This window comes from Apus apus, chromosome 13 (assembly GCF_020740795.1).
Source record: "Apus apus isolate bApuApu2 chromosome 13, bApuApu2.pri.cur, whole genome shotgun sequence".
In the NCBI taxonomy this organism is placed as follows: Eukaryota; Metazoa; Chordata; class Aves; order Apodiformes; family Apodidae; genus Apus; species Apus apus.
This window is the reverse complement of record NC_067294.1, coordinates 4301198-4316456: the sequence shown is the minus strand read 5'-3', so window position 1 is coordinate 4316456 and position 15259 is coordinate 4301198. Positions and strand designations below refer to the sequence as shown.

Here is a 15259-nt window from a genome sequence, read left to right as displayed (position 1 = left end):
ATATGCAGAAACCCAGCTGTGTTGCTGCCACTTTACTTTGAAACAAAAGAAGATGACAGAGTGTTTTATCTGTTGTTCATGTGCCAGCCTAATAAATACCCTGTGGAAAGTCTCCATTCAAGTGCTCCAAGAGGAAATGTCTCCCTGGACTGTGAACACCAAGTCAGTGGGAAGAGGAGCTGATAACTGGTAAGTGCTGCTGGTCTTATGGCTATAAGCCAGTTAATTGCTCACATCTTGTAGTCTCTGTGATCAGTGTTGCTTGTCAGTAGTTGTCCCCTTCTACAGAGACCCCCGCCTGGGTTAGTTGATCCTACCCAGGTCTAACACTTCTTGGCTTGTGTGGTGTGTGTGGTAACTACACTGAGGCTGAAGGTAGAGAAATAAGCAGGAATTTGTTACTCTGTCCTGCCATCTTCCGTTAAAGCTCAGCTGATGCAGAGGTTGCTGCAAGGTCTCTGATTAAGCCAGAAAGGCGGCTTTAAGATGATCAAACACTTGCAGGGCAAGATAATGTCCTTGTTCCATGGTGAAGTGTGGATGTGCACTTGAATCTGTCTCGTTTAGCTTTTGAATCTTGAATATAAATGTGCAACTGAAGTGCTTGGGTTTGTTTTGCTGTGGCACTAGTCTTTTTTATAATCTCTCTTTTCTCTGAAATAACCCAAGCTATCAGCTCTTTCCCTCTCAGCCTGAGTTAAGATGTAAGTCTGTTTCTAGGTCATCTGAATTCCCCAGCTCTTGACCAAATATGTGTTCCAAATCAATTATCTGAAGTGATTCTGAAGTGAATCTTTGAAGTAGGCTGACAAATAGCTAAGCTGTGTGGCAGCCTCTTGGGACTTTCCAGCCCTGTCCCCTGCTCCATCGATTCCCTTAGCAATTCTGGCTAGGAGATATTCCAAGGCAGAAAGCCCTTTTCCAGTGCTTAGGCTTTAGATCTTGATAGTTATGCTGACCCTTGCCTCTTAGTCACTTGACTAAGGATTGGCTTGAGCTGGTCTTTGTAAAATATTTCTAAAATGCTATAAATAACAAATGAAAAAAGTGTAACCTGCTCTTTGAGGGTAAATAGATAATGGCTGAATTAAAGTGGTGTAACTCAAGTGGACTGAATGGCTGCTAGAGACTTCATTGGTTGAGGAACCAATGGTCAGGAAAACACTGGTGGCTTTCCTCTTTTTCCTAGTGTGTGTGTGTAAAAATTAACAAGGCAGGATGGAGACAGACTTAAGGAGGCTGAGTGTACTTGACCCAACAATGTTTGCACTTACTGTGACATTCCTCTGGCTGTGCCAGGATGCTGAGACTTGTGAGGAAGCTTAGCCTGTGGGTTTACCCTATGAACCTGGAGAGACAAACATAAATCAGTGTGTGTAGAACTATCTCAATTTCCTTACAACACAGTGATGGTTGTTTTGTGAACTGAGCATATGCTGGTTGGAGAGCAAATAGTACGTGCCAGAGAAAAGCATCCTTAGTATTTGAGAGTAGGCTCAGGTCACTGCTAGAGCATGGAGACATTTAACCAAGGTTATTGGTATGGACCCAAGTCACCCATGAAACTTGACTCCATGATCAAGGTTTTTCTTCATTACGAGGGAAGAGTCTAAAGAAAACCCTTGTGACTTTACCTAAGGTGACAGTGGTGCCTCATAAACCAGCTACCAGATCCTTCTCATGTATGGACTGTAGCATAATGGATTGACAGAATCATGCACACAGGGTCACAGAATGGCTGAGGTTGGAAGAGACCTCTGGAGATCACCTAGTCCAGCCCCCCTGCTAGAGCAGGATCCCCTAGACCAGATTACCCAGGGATTTCCCAGATTGTGCAAGAAAAGTGGTTAATGGTAGCTTCTTATTAAAAAGTTTACAGGTTTTATCTTTGTTTCCTTTTTACTACAGCAAGAGAGATTTTTCTTGATGGAGTACTGCAGGGTAGTGGTCTCATGTTGCTCTTTCTCATGTGCACAGTTGCATCAGTTAAAATGCTGATCTTGAAAAACAACTTGCAGCAGCAGCAGTGCTGTTGTCATATCCTCTGCTCCTAGGGGGAACATAAAAATGTGGCTTTGGTCTGAGAGGCAGCAGCATGTGTGAGGTGTGGGGATGGTGCTCCTGACTCTGTCTGCCCTGAGCTACAGCTGCAGGGAAAGAGATGAACCTGGTTTGTCAGCAAGGATAAGGCATGGAATAACTGAACTGACTTTCTGCTGGCTGTAGATGCAGTAACTGTCCCCTGCTGATCTCTGGTGTTATGCAATGCTTCTGGGTTGCTGACTTGCTCAAGGGTGCTCTGGGTTTTGTGTTCCTCATCCATTAAGCCAACTGTTCACCCTCTCACTCTTAGCACCTGCAGAGTAAAATTCAGAGCCTTGTTCTGCCTTGTCTGGTAGCTGATGCTGTCACATACAGCCAAGTCCTGTGTTTGTGCCTTGTTTTTGCAGTCATGCAAACAGTACCTTAAGGTATTGGCAGGTGCTTACAAAGCTGTTTGTTGTTTAGTGATCAGTTGCTAAGGCAGAGTAGGTAGAGTAACTAAAATTTGGGGTCTTCTACCTGACTGCCACCCTCTTTGGAGTCACATTTGTGACAGTTGCATGATGTAGAGATATGGGGGCACCTCAACAGACTAGGATTTAATTACTTCAAACAGGTCAGAAGGCTATAAAAGCACCCACTTCATCTAATAAAATCAGTATATGCATCTGAACTCCTCAGAGGCTTTGCATAGCAGTTTGGGCTAAATTCTTTATGTGAGATCTGTTCTCTCTCTCTCCCCTGCTTTTTGTCCCTCTCCAAAACAGTCCTGATTACAGTGAAGGGTATTTTGCAGTCTGGTTGGATTTGACTGGTGTAGACAACAGCATGCAGCCACGTGAGACAATGGGCTGCTCCAAGGCATCAAGACATGTCTGGTGAGAACAAGTCCCTGTGTGTCTCACCCAAACCTGCAGCATGTTGCCGTTGGCTGGGATCCAGCCAAGCAGTTACACGTGTGCTTGCACCACCCATGGCCTTCATATTTCTATCTGTTGCTCTTGAGTTATAAGTATTTCTCAAGCAGTTCAAGGATGGCTCCTGTCCAAGGTTGTTTCATGTGGCCAACACCGGGGTTGTGCCGTGATGCAAGGACTGCTGGATAATCCCAAGCCCTTGGATGTGGGAGGAGGGCATGGGAAGCCAATGTTATTCAGTTGCCCCGGGTTCCCGCCACAAACCAATCCTGGCTCTGCTCCACCACAGATGCCTGCAGTGCTGTTTGATTTGTCTCCTTGCAGTTTATCAGGTCATGGTCAGTATAGTTAGTTTGCAGGACCTGTAAAATTGGCTGGTTTGTTTTTTTCTGTTTTTTCCGACAAAGAAAAAGGACAGTGAAAAATCAGACACATGCAGACTGTGAAAGGAGTTCCTGGGCTGGCACATCTGCTTAAAGACCACCTCATACAACTGAAACATTAACAAAACTGCATTGAAGAATCTACGCCCTTCTTATTTCTGTACAGTAGAAGACTTGATTGTACTTAGAGATAGGATCATAGGATCATAGAACTATGCAGGTTGGAAAAGCCCCTTGGGATCACCTAGTCCAACCATCATCCCTACTCTACAAAGTTCTCCCCTAAACCACGTCCACCAACACCATATCCAAATGACCCTTAAACACATCCAGGGATGGTTGACTCCACCACCTTCCTGGGCAGCCTATTCCAGTGTGCTCATCCAGGCCATGAGCAGCCGTTTTTTTTATGAGAGTTCTATGAGGAACTGTGTCAAATGCTTTTTGGAGGTCCAGATAGACAATATCCACAGCCTTTCCCTCATCCAATAGTTGGGTCATCAGGTTATCAAAGGAGATCAGGTTCATCAGGCAGGACCTGCCTTTCATAAACCCATGCTGACTGCTCCTGATCCCCTGTTGTCCTCAATATATCTTCTAATAACACTCAAGATGATCTGCTCCATGACCTTCCCTGGTACTGAGGTCAGACTGGCAGGTCTATAGTTTCCTGGATCCTCCTTTCTGCCTTTCTTATAGATGGGTGTTACATTTGCTACCCTCCAGTCCATTGGGACCTCCCCAGTGAGCCAGGACTTCAAGTAAATGATGCCATCACTCTTGATTGTTCCACTGTGACTCCAAATCTATGATCAGTCTGGAGTCAGGCAAGACATGCACAAAAGCAGAAGGCACAGACGTGCCCCTTAGCAAGAGTGACCTGGTCAGAGGTAGGACTGGGGCAGGCGGTGGTTCAAGATCAAAGCACAGTGAGATACTCCAGGAAGCTTGCTTGGAAAAGCTGGACACACTTTATCTGGAGCAAGAAGGAGTATCTTGGAGAGAGGTTGGTCTACTGAACTGAATAAGAACAGCTTCTGACACGTTTCCAGCCATGATAAAACAGGCACTGAACTTTAGCACTAAACAGGAATAGCACTAGCTCACAAATTTGTGCTCAAGCCACTTACTCAGTTGCAAGGTATTAGTTCTTCAGTGTGATGATTACTGCTAAGACCTTCTGCCATGGCAGAGACCATGGCCAAGGATGATGGCTGTCAGAGTTGCAAGTGAAGTTGGACTGATGCCATGTGAGATGCCATGGCAGTGTTTACACCCTAAATACAGGCAGCTATAGATGTGGTGCTGCAACTCCCCATGCTCGAGGGAGGCTAGGCTAACCTGCCAAAGCAGGTCTTCTTCATTCAGGTGAGAGGAGATCCCATTATTGGGAATTCTCTTCATGCTGGGCTGCTGTAGGTGTCTACTGTTTAAAGCATCCTTGACATCCACATTGCTTGCAGCCCCCTGGTGTGTAGATAAACTCATCCTTTGTGTGCATCATTTATGGTAGGTGCTCTCACAGTTTGCTTCTCATGAGTATGTTGGATGCTTTCACTCTTTATTTTATATTTGGATGAAGAAGAGTTCATAGAAACAGATAAAAGGTTTATAAGCTTCATCACTGGAACAGTCATTGTTTTAGTCTGAACTGTCTGGTTTTGTTTGAGACCTAATGACACTGGGGCTCAGGACCTTGAAGTGTGCTGAATGTGGTGCCAGGTGCTGATTTAAAGGGCAAAGTGAATTTGGGAGAGTAAACGTACTAAGAGCATTTGGACTCTGGCTGCAACTCTTACCAGCCCGGCTGCTACTAATTGGTTTCCCGTGATTGACACAGTGGGCTGCTGTGGGAGTGCAGAGCTGTCCTGTGTGGGAGGCTGTGCCTGGCTGTCCAGCACAGCAGTAGAAGGGAGGGAGGAGAGGTCATTCAGCTTCCAGGAGAACACTGGAAGGTCACTCTGAAATAGCTGTTTTCTCTCTGGCATATCTCACTTTAAGTTATGCGGGATTGCTCTAGGCTTCTTTAACTCTCTGTTTTCAGATTCCTGAGATCCTGCTCTGAGTCCTGCTGAGCTCCACACATGACGTGCCCCTCTTGTCCATGTTTGCCTTGCCAAGCACAGAGGCTTTCTGCAGCAGATCAGAACTGAGCAGCTTACACCCTTGAGAGAGTATACAGCCAAGTTTTTACCTTGGTGAGTCATTCTAGCAGTCCCAGTGTCTCATGTAAATGTCAGCCTTTACTTAGTGTAACTCTAGATCTTTGTGAAGAGGACAGAATTAGACTCAGCCAAATGAAGAGTCCAAGGACCTTTGCAACCCAACACCAGAATGATTACAAGGTACATACAGATCATGCTGTTGACACAAACCATAATGACGACATTCTAGCATTACCTGAATAGTTGACATGGCTGCAGAATTATGCCATGTGCAACACTAGGACGAATTTAACACAGGGTTAGGAAAGTATTAAAGCTGCATGGAGCCCTTTTGCCAGGTGTTTAGATCATGGAAAACCCATTAAATCTGTTTTAGGAAAAAAATGAGCATCTGCTGGATCTGAAATGCACTGCATTATAGACTGTGTGTGTAGGGGGGAGGAGAACATTTTAAAATTTAGGCTTAGAAGTGAGACAAACCAAAGCTGGTCCATCATAGCAATGTGCCAGCACATCTTTTATTTAGAAAACAGGCTCAAATAGATATACAGGCTAACAACCTTCAGTCAGTTTGAATGTGATGCATTTTGCAAGCCATCTGCATCTACCTGATGGTGTTACTCGTTTTCCTAGAGGTGTTCAAGCTTTGGGAGAGAATGCTAGACACTTGGATATCTTGTGGCACTCCCCAACGTGGCTTAACAGTGATTTGAACATAGGACTGCAAAGAATGAGGCTTTGTCAAAGATAGTGGGCTGGAGAAAGCTCAGTCTGGAGCTGTATTTCTTCTGTGCCATATGGCTAAGTGGGAAAATTGTCACCACTTCAGTAGTGAGCTTCCTAGTTGTGAGTTACTTGATGACTTGAATATGTGATTTGAAAGTGGCTTCTCTGTTGCTCCTGGGGTGTGAAGAATAAGACTTCTGTAGGAAGTGAGAAAAAATTATTTTGTTTCTCTTCCCAGGCCCCAAGGATTCTGAGATGACCCATTAGATCGCAAGGGACTTTGTGGTAATTTCAAATTGTGGAATGATTTTTTAAAATGACTGCTCTTTGGGTGGGAAGAAGGGCAGGTTTGCATTGGGTAAGATATTCTGAAAATAAGGAAATAGCTGGAAGAGGTTATTCTAGCCACTGACAGGGTAATTACAGAAACTGCAGAATCCTGATTGGATCTGAAGCTTACTGAGAGCCTTTCTAAATTGTAGAAATGCACCTGAACATGGAGAACATGACAAAGACCAATTTTTTGTAGCATATTTTCAGAACATGAAGCACTGAAGTGCTCTATTTCAAAGGCTCATTTTCTGTCCATTAGGCGTTTGAAGCTGAGTAGGTAGGATATTAGATTTGCATCTCAAAAACTGCGTGGAACTCCTCTGGACACTTCTACACATGCTGTTCAGGAAAGGCAGAAAGCTTTCAAGGCTTTCAAGAACAGGCTGCCTCTGGGATTAGCAAAGACTTTCAAGCATGGAGCAGAGCATGGCTGCTGAAATGTGTGTGCCACAGTACAAGCTCCATGGTTTAAAGTCTTTCCTGAGTTTTAGACAAGTTTGTCCATTGTACAGAGCAGACTGTCACAGGGAAAATAACATCAGTCATCTCAGTGTAATGGCATTTGGGCAACAGTAGCCTTAATGTAGGAAAAGGCAGAGTGGAAAGCTTGGCCTGTTAATTAAGTAAGAGACATCCCAGACGAGCTGGTGACCATGTGCAAGCACACCCTGTGTGTGGCTCACACGGTGCAGTTGGTGGGATGTTGGTGTCCCTGGGCAGCGTGCAGGGCTGCACGTCCTGGCGTGTTACTGCTCAGGGGACACGTCCCATTGCGAGTGCAACGTGAAGACATGGGCCCTCAATAGCTCTCCTTTCAAATCACCTTTCCATTGCCTGGAAGGTCCCCGGGTCCAGGGGGAGCAGAGGTCCCTCCTGGTGTGGCTCTGGGGCCGCCTAGTGGGGTGTGCTCCGTGCAGCCCTGCGGGACCTGCGGTGGGAGTTGGGCTCTGCATCCAGCGCTGGGAGCAGCTCCCAAGTAGGGCTGGGGCTGAATTCATTTTATCCTTTCTGTTGCATGCCTCTTCTGAGTACAGCTGTTTCTCAGGGCTGGAAAATCCTGGCTTTCCCTCCCCTTCTTTGGATAACAGCTGAACTGCCAACAGATACTGGACACTTGAGTCAAACTGGAGTTCCTAGAACCAGGTGACTAAATCCCTTTTTAAGTACCGACATTAAAGGACATCTAGAGCTTATTTTAAGAGATGCTAAGCTTCCTCTTGAAATCATAAGGCTCCATACTTATTGAAGTAAGTAAATTCATGTCAAACTGAGATCCTGGTCATTTGCTTCCTCTCTTCCCTATAAAAAGCCCTAACCCAGCCCAACTTCTTTGCGTGCCAGAGCATTACAGGAATGTGGAAGGATTTTGAGCCCTGACTGCCTAACACATGAAAACTGCAGATCCTGGGGAGCGTAAGTACGTGAAGACTCTGGTGCCCATGGCTGTAGCCTGCAGGGTACACACAGATGTGAGCAAGGGCAATAATATTGGTGGAGTTCCAGGGTGTCCTGATGCACTTGCCTGCTCTGGGCTGCCTGTGCTGTGTGTTCTTTGGCATTCAGGTTGCACAGGCACGTCCCAATGGCTACATTTGGTGGAGGCTGGGAGTCCTTCATGTGTTCCTAAGGACACGTGTTAGTGCCATGGAAAGAATGGTATTTCAGGAACCTGGAAACAGCTATTTCTGCTGTTAGGATGCTGTGTAGTAACAAGGCCCTGGGGAACTCCCCACAGGCTCAGTGTCTCATGGATTCCTACTTCTCTGTGTTGTCAGAGCTGGGCTGGAGAGCTGATGTCCTGAGGCAGTGCTGAGCTGCTCTGCTCTGGTACAGATCTGTGAGCAAACTGGTGGCTCAGGAGCTGCACAGGGCCAGGAGCCAGTGGCTCCTCCTGCCTGCATGAGCCCAGCTGTGTGTGAGGAGGGTATGAATCCAATTCCGGCTCTTTCGCCGCTGACTGCTGGAGGATGCTTTTCCTATTTCCCCCGTGGATACTTGCAGTGAAAAATGAAGAAGAGCCTCAGCCTTAATACATAAGACAAGCCAGTCTTTTTTTTATGAGTAGAAAATGTCACAGTACACTATTCAACCAGCAAGTCAGACTCTCCTGTGAGTCACAAGGAAGTTTCAGTTAACTGGGCCAGAGAAGAAAGAGCGAGTCAGCTCCAGCATCCTGTGGGACACACCTTCCAGCGAGGTGAATGTGTCATTCCAGCAGGCTTAGGAGAAGATGGGAACTCTGTAGTCAGTGTATGGAACTGTGTGTGCCCCAGCCATGACTTGCTGTTTCTGCTGCTCACACCTGCCTGTTACGTTTGCCCTTTCAGAATGCAGCATGTTCTGCTCTCTGCTGTCCCCAAACCAGACCTGTTACATGTGTCCCTTCTTTGAGAAGAAGGAATGATGAATTGTGACTGCTGTAGCAATCAGTGTAGCATGGGACTTCATTACTACACCACTAATTACCAAAATGGAGAAAGAGCCTTTTCTGTCCCAGAGCCTTTTGCTTTTACTTTGCTGATTTGAATTGTTTCGAGTGGGAGTAAAGAGAAAGTATATCTTCAGGAGGGAACACATTGAAATGGGATGTCTGTAGACTGATAGCAATAGCTTAGTTGTACTCAGAAGCAACCAGGAATCTGGGGTAGCTTTTCCAGGGCCTGCATAATATTTTTCTCCAGGGCTATGTGAAGCAGTGTGCTCCTTCTGTAGCTTCTGTCACCTCCTGTCCCACAAGTGTGCCCTGGGTGGTTATCCCACAGCATATCCTACCTGGTGGTCTGATGCTTCTGCCATATAGCCCTGATGCCATCAAGCTGATGGATCCAGAGATGAGCTGAAGCTCCTGAGCCTGCCTGTCCTCTTGCCCCTTTGCATGTGAGGCCCCTGAGCTGCCTGTGCTTTTGCTGTGCAATGGAGAAGGCTGCAGTGAACATGGAGGTGAGTGTCTGAGTTTCATGCCTTGACCCTGGCACTTCGTCTGATCTCTGCTGCCATGAGAGCTGCTTCCAGCCTGTTCCCCAGGCAGGGGAGCCCGTGTACAGGAATAGCAGCACATAATCCTCCAGGCTGCCCATCAGTGCACTTTAGCACCTCACATCTGTGCCCACGGTGAATTCTGGCCTAAAAATCTTGTCCTGGTTCAGCTCCACCAGCATTGCTCATGCTGGGCTCACGTTCACAGAGTCATGCTGGGGGCTCTGCCACTGCCTGGTCTGCCCTGCTCCAGTGGGTGAAGCTGGGGGCAGTGGGTGAGATTTGAACTTGTACAATTAAACAAGAAATCCAGGATCCCCCTGGAGACTGTTTGCTTGAGAGAAGCATGATTTAATTTCATCTCTGGTTTCACTGACATGCCAGGAGATGTTTTTAGCTTGCTCGCCTCTTAACAGGAGTGTCTGTCTGAGCTGCTGGGGAGACAACCCCATATTCTCGGGTTGGTGGTGCCTGGATCTGACCAGAGACACCTTTCCTGGGGCAGCAGCCCAGTGCTGTGGTTCTCCTGAGGGGTTTGCAGTGGGTATTGTGACCCAGAGGGCCAGTCGCTGGCCACCAGAGCTGGGTGAAAGCAGCTCCCTCTGCTCTGCTGTGTACTGTGCTGTGGGGTGAGCAGGCCTGGGAGCTGGCAGGAGAGCATCTAAAGGACCAGGCCTTTGGCCACCTCCTGCCCATGCTGGAGCAGGGCTCTTCCCTCTGTTACCACCTGAGCAATCAAGATATCTCAAGAGATGTATTTTTAAATGCTGCTAGAGCAGGATGTTAGTGCTATCTGGTGTGAGCGGAGCAAGGGGATGCAGCTGGCACTGATGCCAACATGACGAGGGGTTTTTCAGTCATTTTGGCCTTGCATGGCTCTTGCAGAGGCTGGAGAGACACTGCACAGTGGGGCAGAGCTGGGGTTTCTTAAATACTTGCTCTCAGTTCTATGTCTAGGCTAGCTCCCATCCCTGATCTCTTCCCCAGAGAAGCTGGGGCAGCACTTGGCATCTAAAGGAGAGTCTGAGTCTACACCAACAGTTCTGGTTCCACCAGCAGGGCTCCTGGTAATGATCCAAAACTGCAGGAACCCAGAGTGCATCGTGTAACCAAGCCTGGAAGACCTGTGGTGGTCAGAGTACTGTCATCCCACTGCACGTGCTGCAGTGCCATCACAAAGCTCAAATCAGGGACCTGTCTCTTGCACTGTAAAACATGGTAAAAAAATCTATTCCAGCCTCCAAGGTTTTACACTTTTTCAGGCATGAAATTTGCAGATAATCAGAATATTGCTGAACCCCGTAGTTTAGAGGCATGTTTGTAGAAATAAGGCATAGATTATGAAGCAGTTAAAAGTGCCAGTTCCCAAACCCATCATTATTCAAGTTGCCTAAATTAAGGCATCACTGTGCAGTCAAAGGAAGCTTTTTATAGGGAAATAATTTCACAAAACCCAAGCCATTTTGTAGCAGATTGAGCTGGCAAGAAGCATTGCATAAACTTAAATAACTTGCCCAGATGTTTCTTGAATGAAAAATAATCGTATACACCTGGTCTAATGGTTATTTTCTGTCTGTAGGAATCATCAAGCGTGGACTGTTCAAGCTCTCACAGACACCTCTTGTGACAGTGGCATGTGCCTTTCCTCAAGTCCAGGGAGGAGAAGAGGTTAGTGTAAATCAACAACAATGGTGTTTGGGCTTCCACAAGGTACTGTGTGCCTGGTTGATGCTGAGCAGTGGACACTTCATTGTGGGGGAGCCCAGACTCAGGCTGCACAGCCCTGGCCACTCCAGGAAATACGATCAGTCTAATTTTAACTCTGTGGACAGCATTTGATATGGAAGCAGCTGGTGTCAAGCAGCTCTGCAGGCCTGTCAAGCAACCTGAGCACATCATTAAAGTGAATGTGTTTGTTTCCACCCAAAGGCAATCTAGAAAGCCAGGCCTGGTTAGCTTGCACTTGACTCAATATAAATCAGAGCTGCAGCTTTGTAACAGTGCAGTTACAGTGCAGTTCAACAGTGCAGGTTTTTGTGCAGTGCCCAAACTCTTAGATTTGAATGCCATTTCATTAAAAAAGAGGCATGAGTGATTTATTTTTCTCACCCTGTGTTGCATTTCATGCTGGCACATACCTGGTTCTGTTTACAACTGGTGGAGCAGTTTTCGGGTCATACTCTCTCTGTTCCCCCCTTCTGAAAAGGTTTTCTGCAGTGAAAAGTTTATCTAATGAAAGCCAGCAGTGCTCTGAGCCTAAGCTCCTGTTGGCCTCTTCTAGATCTACTAGATGTGGGTGCTAATTGCTCAAGGGTGTATCTAGGCAGTGATCTCAGGGGGTGCTCGGATTGCTGTCTTTTCGTCAGCTGAGAGGTAAACTTCCTAGGTAGAAAACCCCTAAAAATACAGTAGGGCTTGAATTTTCTTTGTATTAGAGGGTGACAGAGACAGTGTGTCTGTTAAACTCCAGTTCAGGTGTCCTGGAAGCAAGCTAGATTTCTTAATTGATGGAAAGTCTCAGGAAAACAAAAATCCCTCATCTAATGCATCCTCAGCTGCTCTGGAAACACTTGACCCATCAGGGTTCAGTGCTGAATGCAGCAGTGTCCAGATGGCTCTGAACTCCAGCTGGCGTGAACTCCAAGTGGAGCCTGCAGCAGCCCTGGCAGGCAGGGCTGTCCCCGGGCAGCCGTAGCCTTTGGAAATTAGGAAATGATAATATGAAGGCATGTGTGCAGTGCAAGGACAGGACAGCCAGGGCTTTGTCTCTGCCTGCCCTCCCTGCCAAAAAAAAGTTTACTTCTGTTTAGAGAGCTGGTCAGTAAATGCATTTAAAATGTTACAGGTTAAATAAGCAACAGAAGTAGAGGTGAGTCAGAGTTCTTGTTAACAACATTTGTGTTAAGTGGACAAAGTTCCTCTCTCAGGCATTTGAGACACCACTGAGTTTTCTTGCTACGTTTTAGAAAAACATCTAGGAGTTTCTCTAGGAGATAACACAGTGTTAGGACAAGGCTCTTGGATACCCAAAATCTATTAACTCACACAACTTAAAAGCAAAATACTAAAAGAAAGAGTTGATATTCAGGCAACAGGGGGAATAAAGTTCCTTTCAAGAGGCAGGTCCTGCCCTCAGGTTCACCTCACCCTCTGGTCTGCCAAGGAAATGTCTGATCCTCAACTGTTTTGTCATTTGGAGCTGGGAGGTTCCAAACCCCCATCCACCCCTGACCCTTGTTTTTACTAGACTCTGGATTAGGCCTGCAGTTGATGTGCAAGATGGTTATTGTGCTATAGGGCTGAGGCTGTGGGTCCTGCACAGCTGGGATAGGGGAGGAGGTTTCTGCCCCAGCTCTGCCCAGTGCCTGAGGGTCCCCTCTGCTGCTGCCCCGTTGTAGGCAACGTGGACAGAATGGGATGCCCTGCCTCCTTGGCTGCTGCAGAGGAATATCCAGGGAATGTGTTTTCCTGGGGCATGATGGTAGGTTTGAGTTAGTTTGTTGGACAGTGAACTTTTGTGGCTGCAAGAGATGTGCTGTTAGAGGACAGTTTGTCAGAGCAGTTTGTGCTGCTGAAAGGTGGAGCAGAGGCTGAAAGAATAAATCCAAACCCCACACTTGTGGTTCTGGTGACCTCCATTATATACAGTTCCTAGTGCTATGGAAAGACACTCACTGAGAAGATGAGATTTTCTGGCCACTATTTCCCTGCAGCATCTCTATCCCTTCTTATTTCTTCTTAACCTGCCTGTGAGCTGTGTTTGGGAGGAGGCTGTGGAGCCCAGCTGATGCTCTGCTGCACAGCTGAGCCCGCATCTCAGCTGGGTGTCTTGTGCAGCATTTGCCTCTTCTCTGAACCTGAGACACTATATGAAGTATTGGTGGAGTGGCTGCTTTAAAAGTACCTCATTAATGAAGTGAGATGTCCAAGAGGGCAGAGCTCGTCAAGGCTTCTTCACCCCTTGTTCAGGTGCTGTGGAGTCCTCTCCTGCTTTGGAAACCACAGTCTGCCTGGGTTTCCTGGGTGTGAGGGTAAGAGATGCTCGTGCAGGCAGATGGCTGAGGCAAGCACACTGTGGGGTTGGAGCTCCTAGTTTGCCAGGATGCTCAAGTGACCACCCTTGACAAGCCCACAGGTAGGTGAGAGCAGAACTCGGTGTGCCAGAAGGGGGAAAGCTGCTGTCTGAAACTGAAAATCATATCCCTGCCTCTCCTCCCCACCACCTGAAAAGCCCTCATGTAACCTGAGAACATTGTTAGTATGCTAGAAATTAAAGTGTTACTCACCTCTCTAAGCCATAAGTTTGGTTTTGGGGCTCTTGCTGCCAGCAGCTTGAGTTGGCGTTGAGTCTTGAAGTGGAAAGTCTCCTCTCCACTGACTCCCCTCCGAGGACTGAAGGCTGTCTGGGGTGGTGGGTTACAGTTCTAATGTTCAGATCCCTGCTTGTGAGTGATGGCATGGTGGGAATGTCAGCTGTATGGGAATAAACTGCAGCAATTTATTCTCTCCAGCCTGCTTGAAAGTCAGCAGAGCGGCACCATTAGCTGGAACAAAACAGGTCCACTGTTGTGAGATACAACAGTTGCCAGATCTGTAGTTGCTTATTATTTTTCATTCTGGTAGTCCTGAGTGCTGGAAAGATGCCAGACCAGGTCAATTGTGACTCTCTCCATTGAAAGAGAGCCAAGAAAGAGAAGTGTAGCAAAACTTCATTAGAAGCAGGGCTCTCTTCTACAGATCTGGAATGTAAAGAATTTCCTATTCACTTGGGATATAAAGAAAACCTGAGCTTCTCCCCTCTTCCCAAATGCTGAGGAATGCAGGGGGACAGCTTGGGTTCAGAGGAGCCAGGGTAAGTCTTGCTGACTCGAACAGTTTCACATTAGCATCCTCCAGACTTGGTAGAAGAGCTGTGTAGAGCTCATGGGAGCTGAAATAATGTCCTGTTGATGGCCAGAGCACAGTGCCATTATGCACCTAAATTTCAAGCAAGGTGCATTATTTAGTGAGCTGCTATGTAGAGGAGGAGCTGGAGCGAGAGCGTTTCTGAAGTGCAGGGTTGTGTCTCTGCCCAGTATTAGTGCAATAAGTTCATGTGGAAATTCCTGTGCTCCAAAATGCCAGTTAACAGCATGTTGGGAGGAATTGCTTTGTGTAGATGCTTTGTGTAGGAGGAGAAATTCCCAAGCAAAGCTGCCCACCACTCTGAAAGTGTCCAAACAAACTGGATCTTGTCTTCTACCATAACAGAGCACTTCCACGGCTGAAGGCCAAAGGAGTGTTAGACCATTCAGTCTTTGAGGGCATTGTCAGCCCTCACCAGCTTTGTGACCATGACAATAACCCAGCTGCTTTGCAAAGCCCTGCCAAGCTAGGCTGAATTACCTTTTATGGGGTTCTGGAGGTCTTCCCCAGATTCCCCGTTTGAAAATATGGTTTGCAGTTGGGTTCCTGCAAGCACAAGCTCCTAAATGTTTCCAGTTACCTGCCTGTTTCATTCATGCTGAGTCCCAGAAGCTGTATGAAAAGGTATCAATTACTTTTGGCTAAAGCCTCTCTCTGGGCACGTTTATTAATGGCTGTCTCATGTTTTTGTGTCACTGCACACTGTATGAAGGCCATCCTGGGGAAGGGTGGATCCTTCTTTTCAGCACAGTCTATGGTGTAGGGATACTCTGGGAACTGCACCTGCTTCCTTTGGCTGTCTTTTGCCTCT

General features: G+C 46.9%; 1 long non-coding RNA gene across 7 annotated transcripts in view; it reads left to right on the top strand.

The window, feature by feature from the left end:
* The window catches only part of LOC127390290 (uncharacterized), a 56080-nt gene that overhangs the window by 13178 nt on the left and 27643 nt on the right, over nucleotides 1-15259 (top strand). For 5 of the 7 annotated variants that reach the window (XR_007890831.1, XR_007890832.1, XR_007890829.1 and 2 more), the window contains exons 2-6: nucleotides 88-189; nucleotides 5388-5541; nucleotides 6473-6519; nucleotides 7602-7710; nucleotides 11123-11211. This is a non-coding gene — a long non-coding RNA (uncharacterized LOC127390290). The remainder of the gene's footprint in view (nucleotides 1-87; nucleotides 190-5387; nucleotides 5542-6472; nucleotides 6520-7601; nucleotides 7711-11122; nucleotides 11212-15259) is intronic. The other 2 variants (XR_007890830.1, XR_007890833.1) reach the window with 2 other exon arrangements.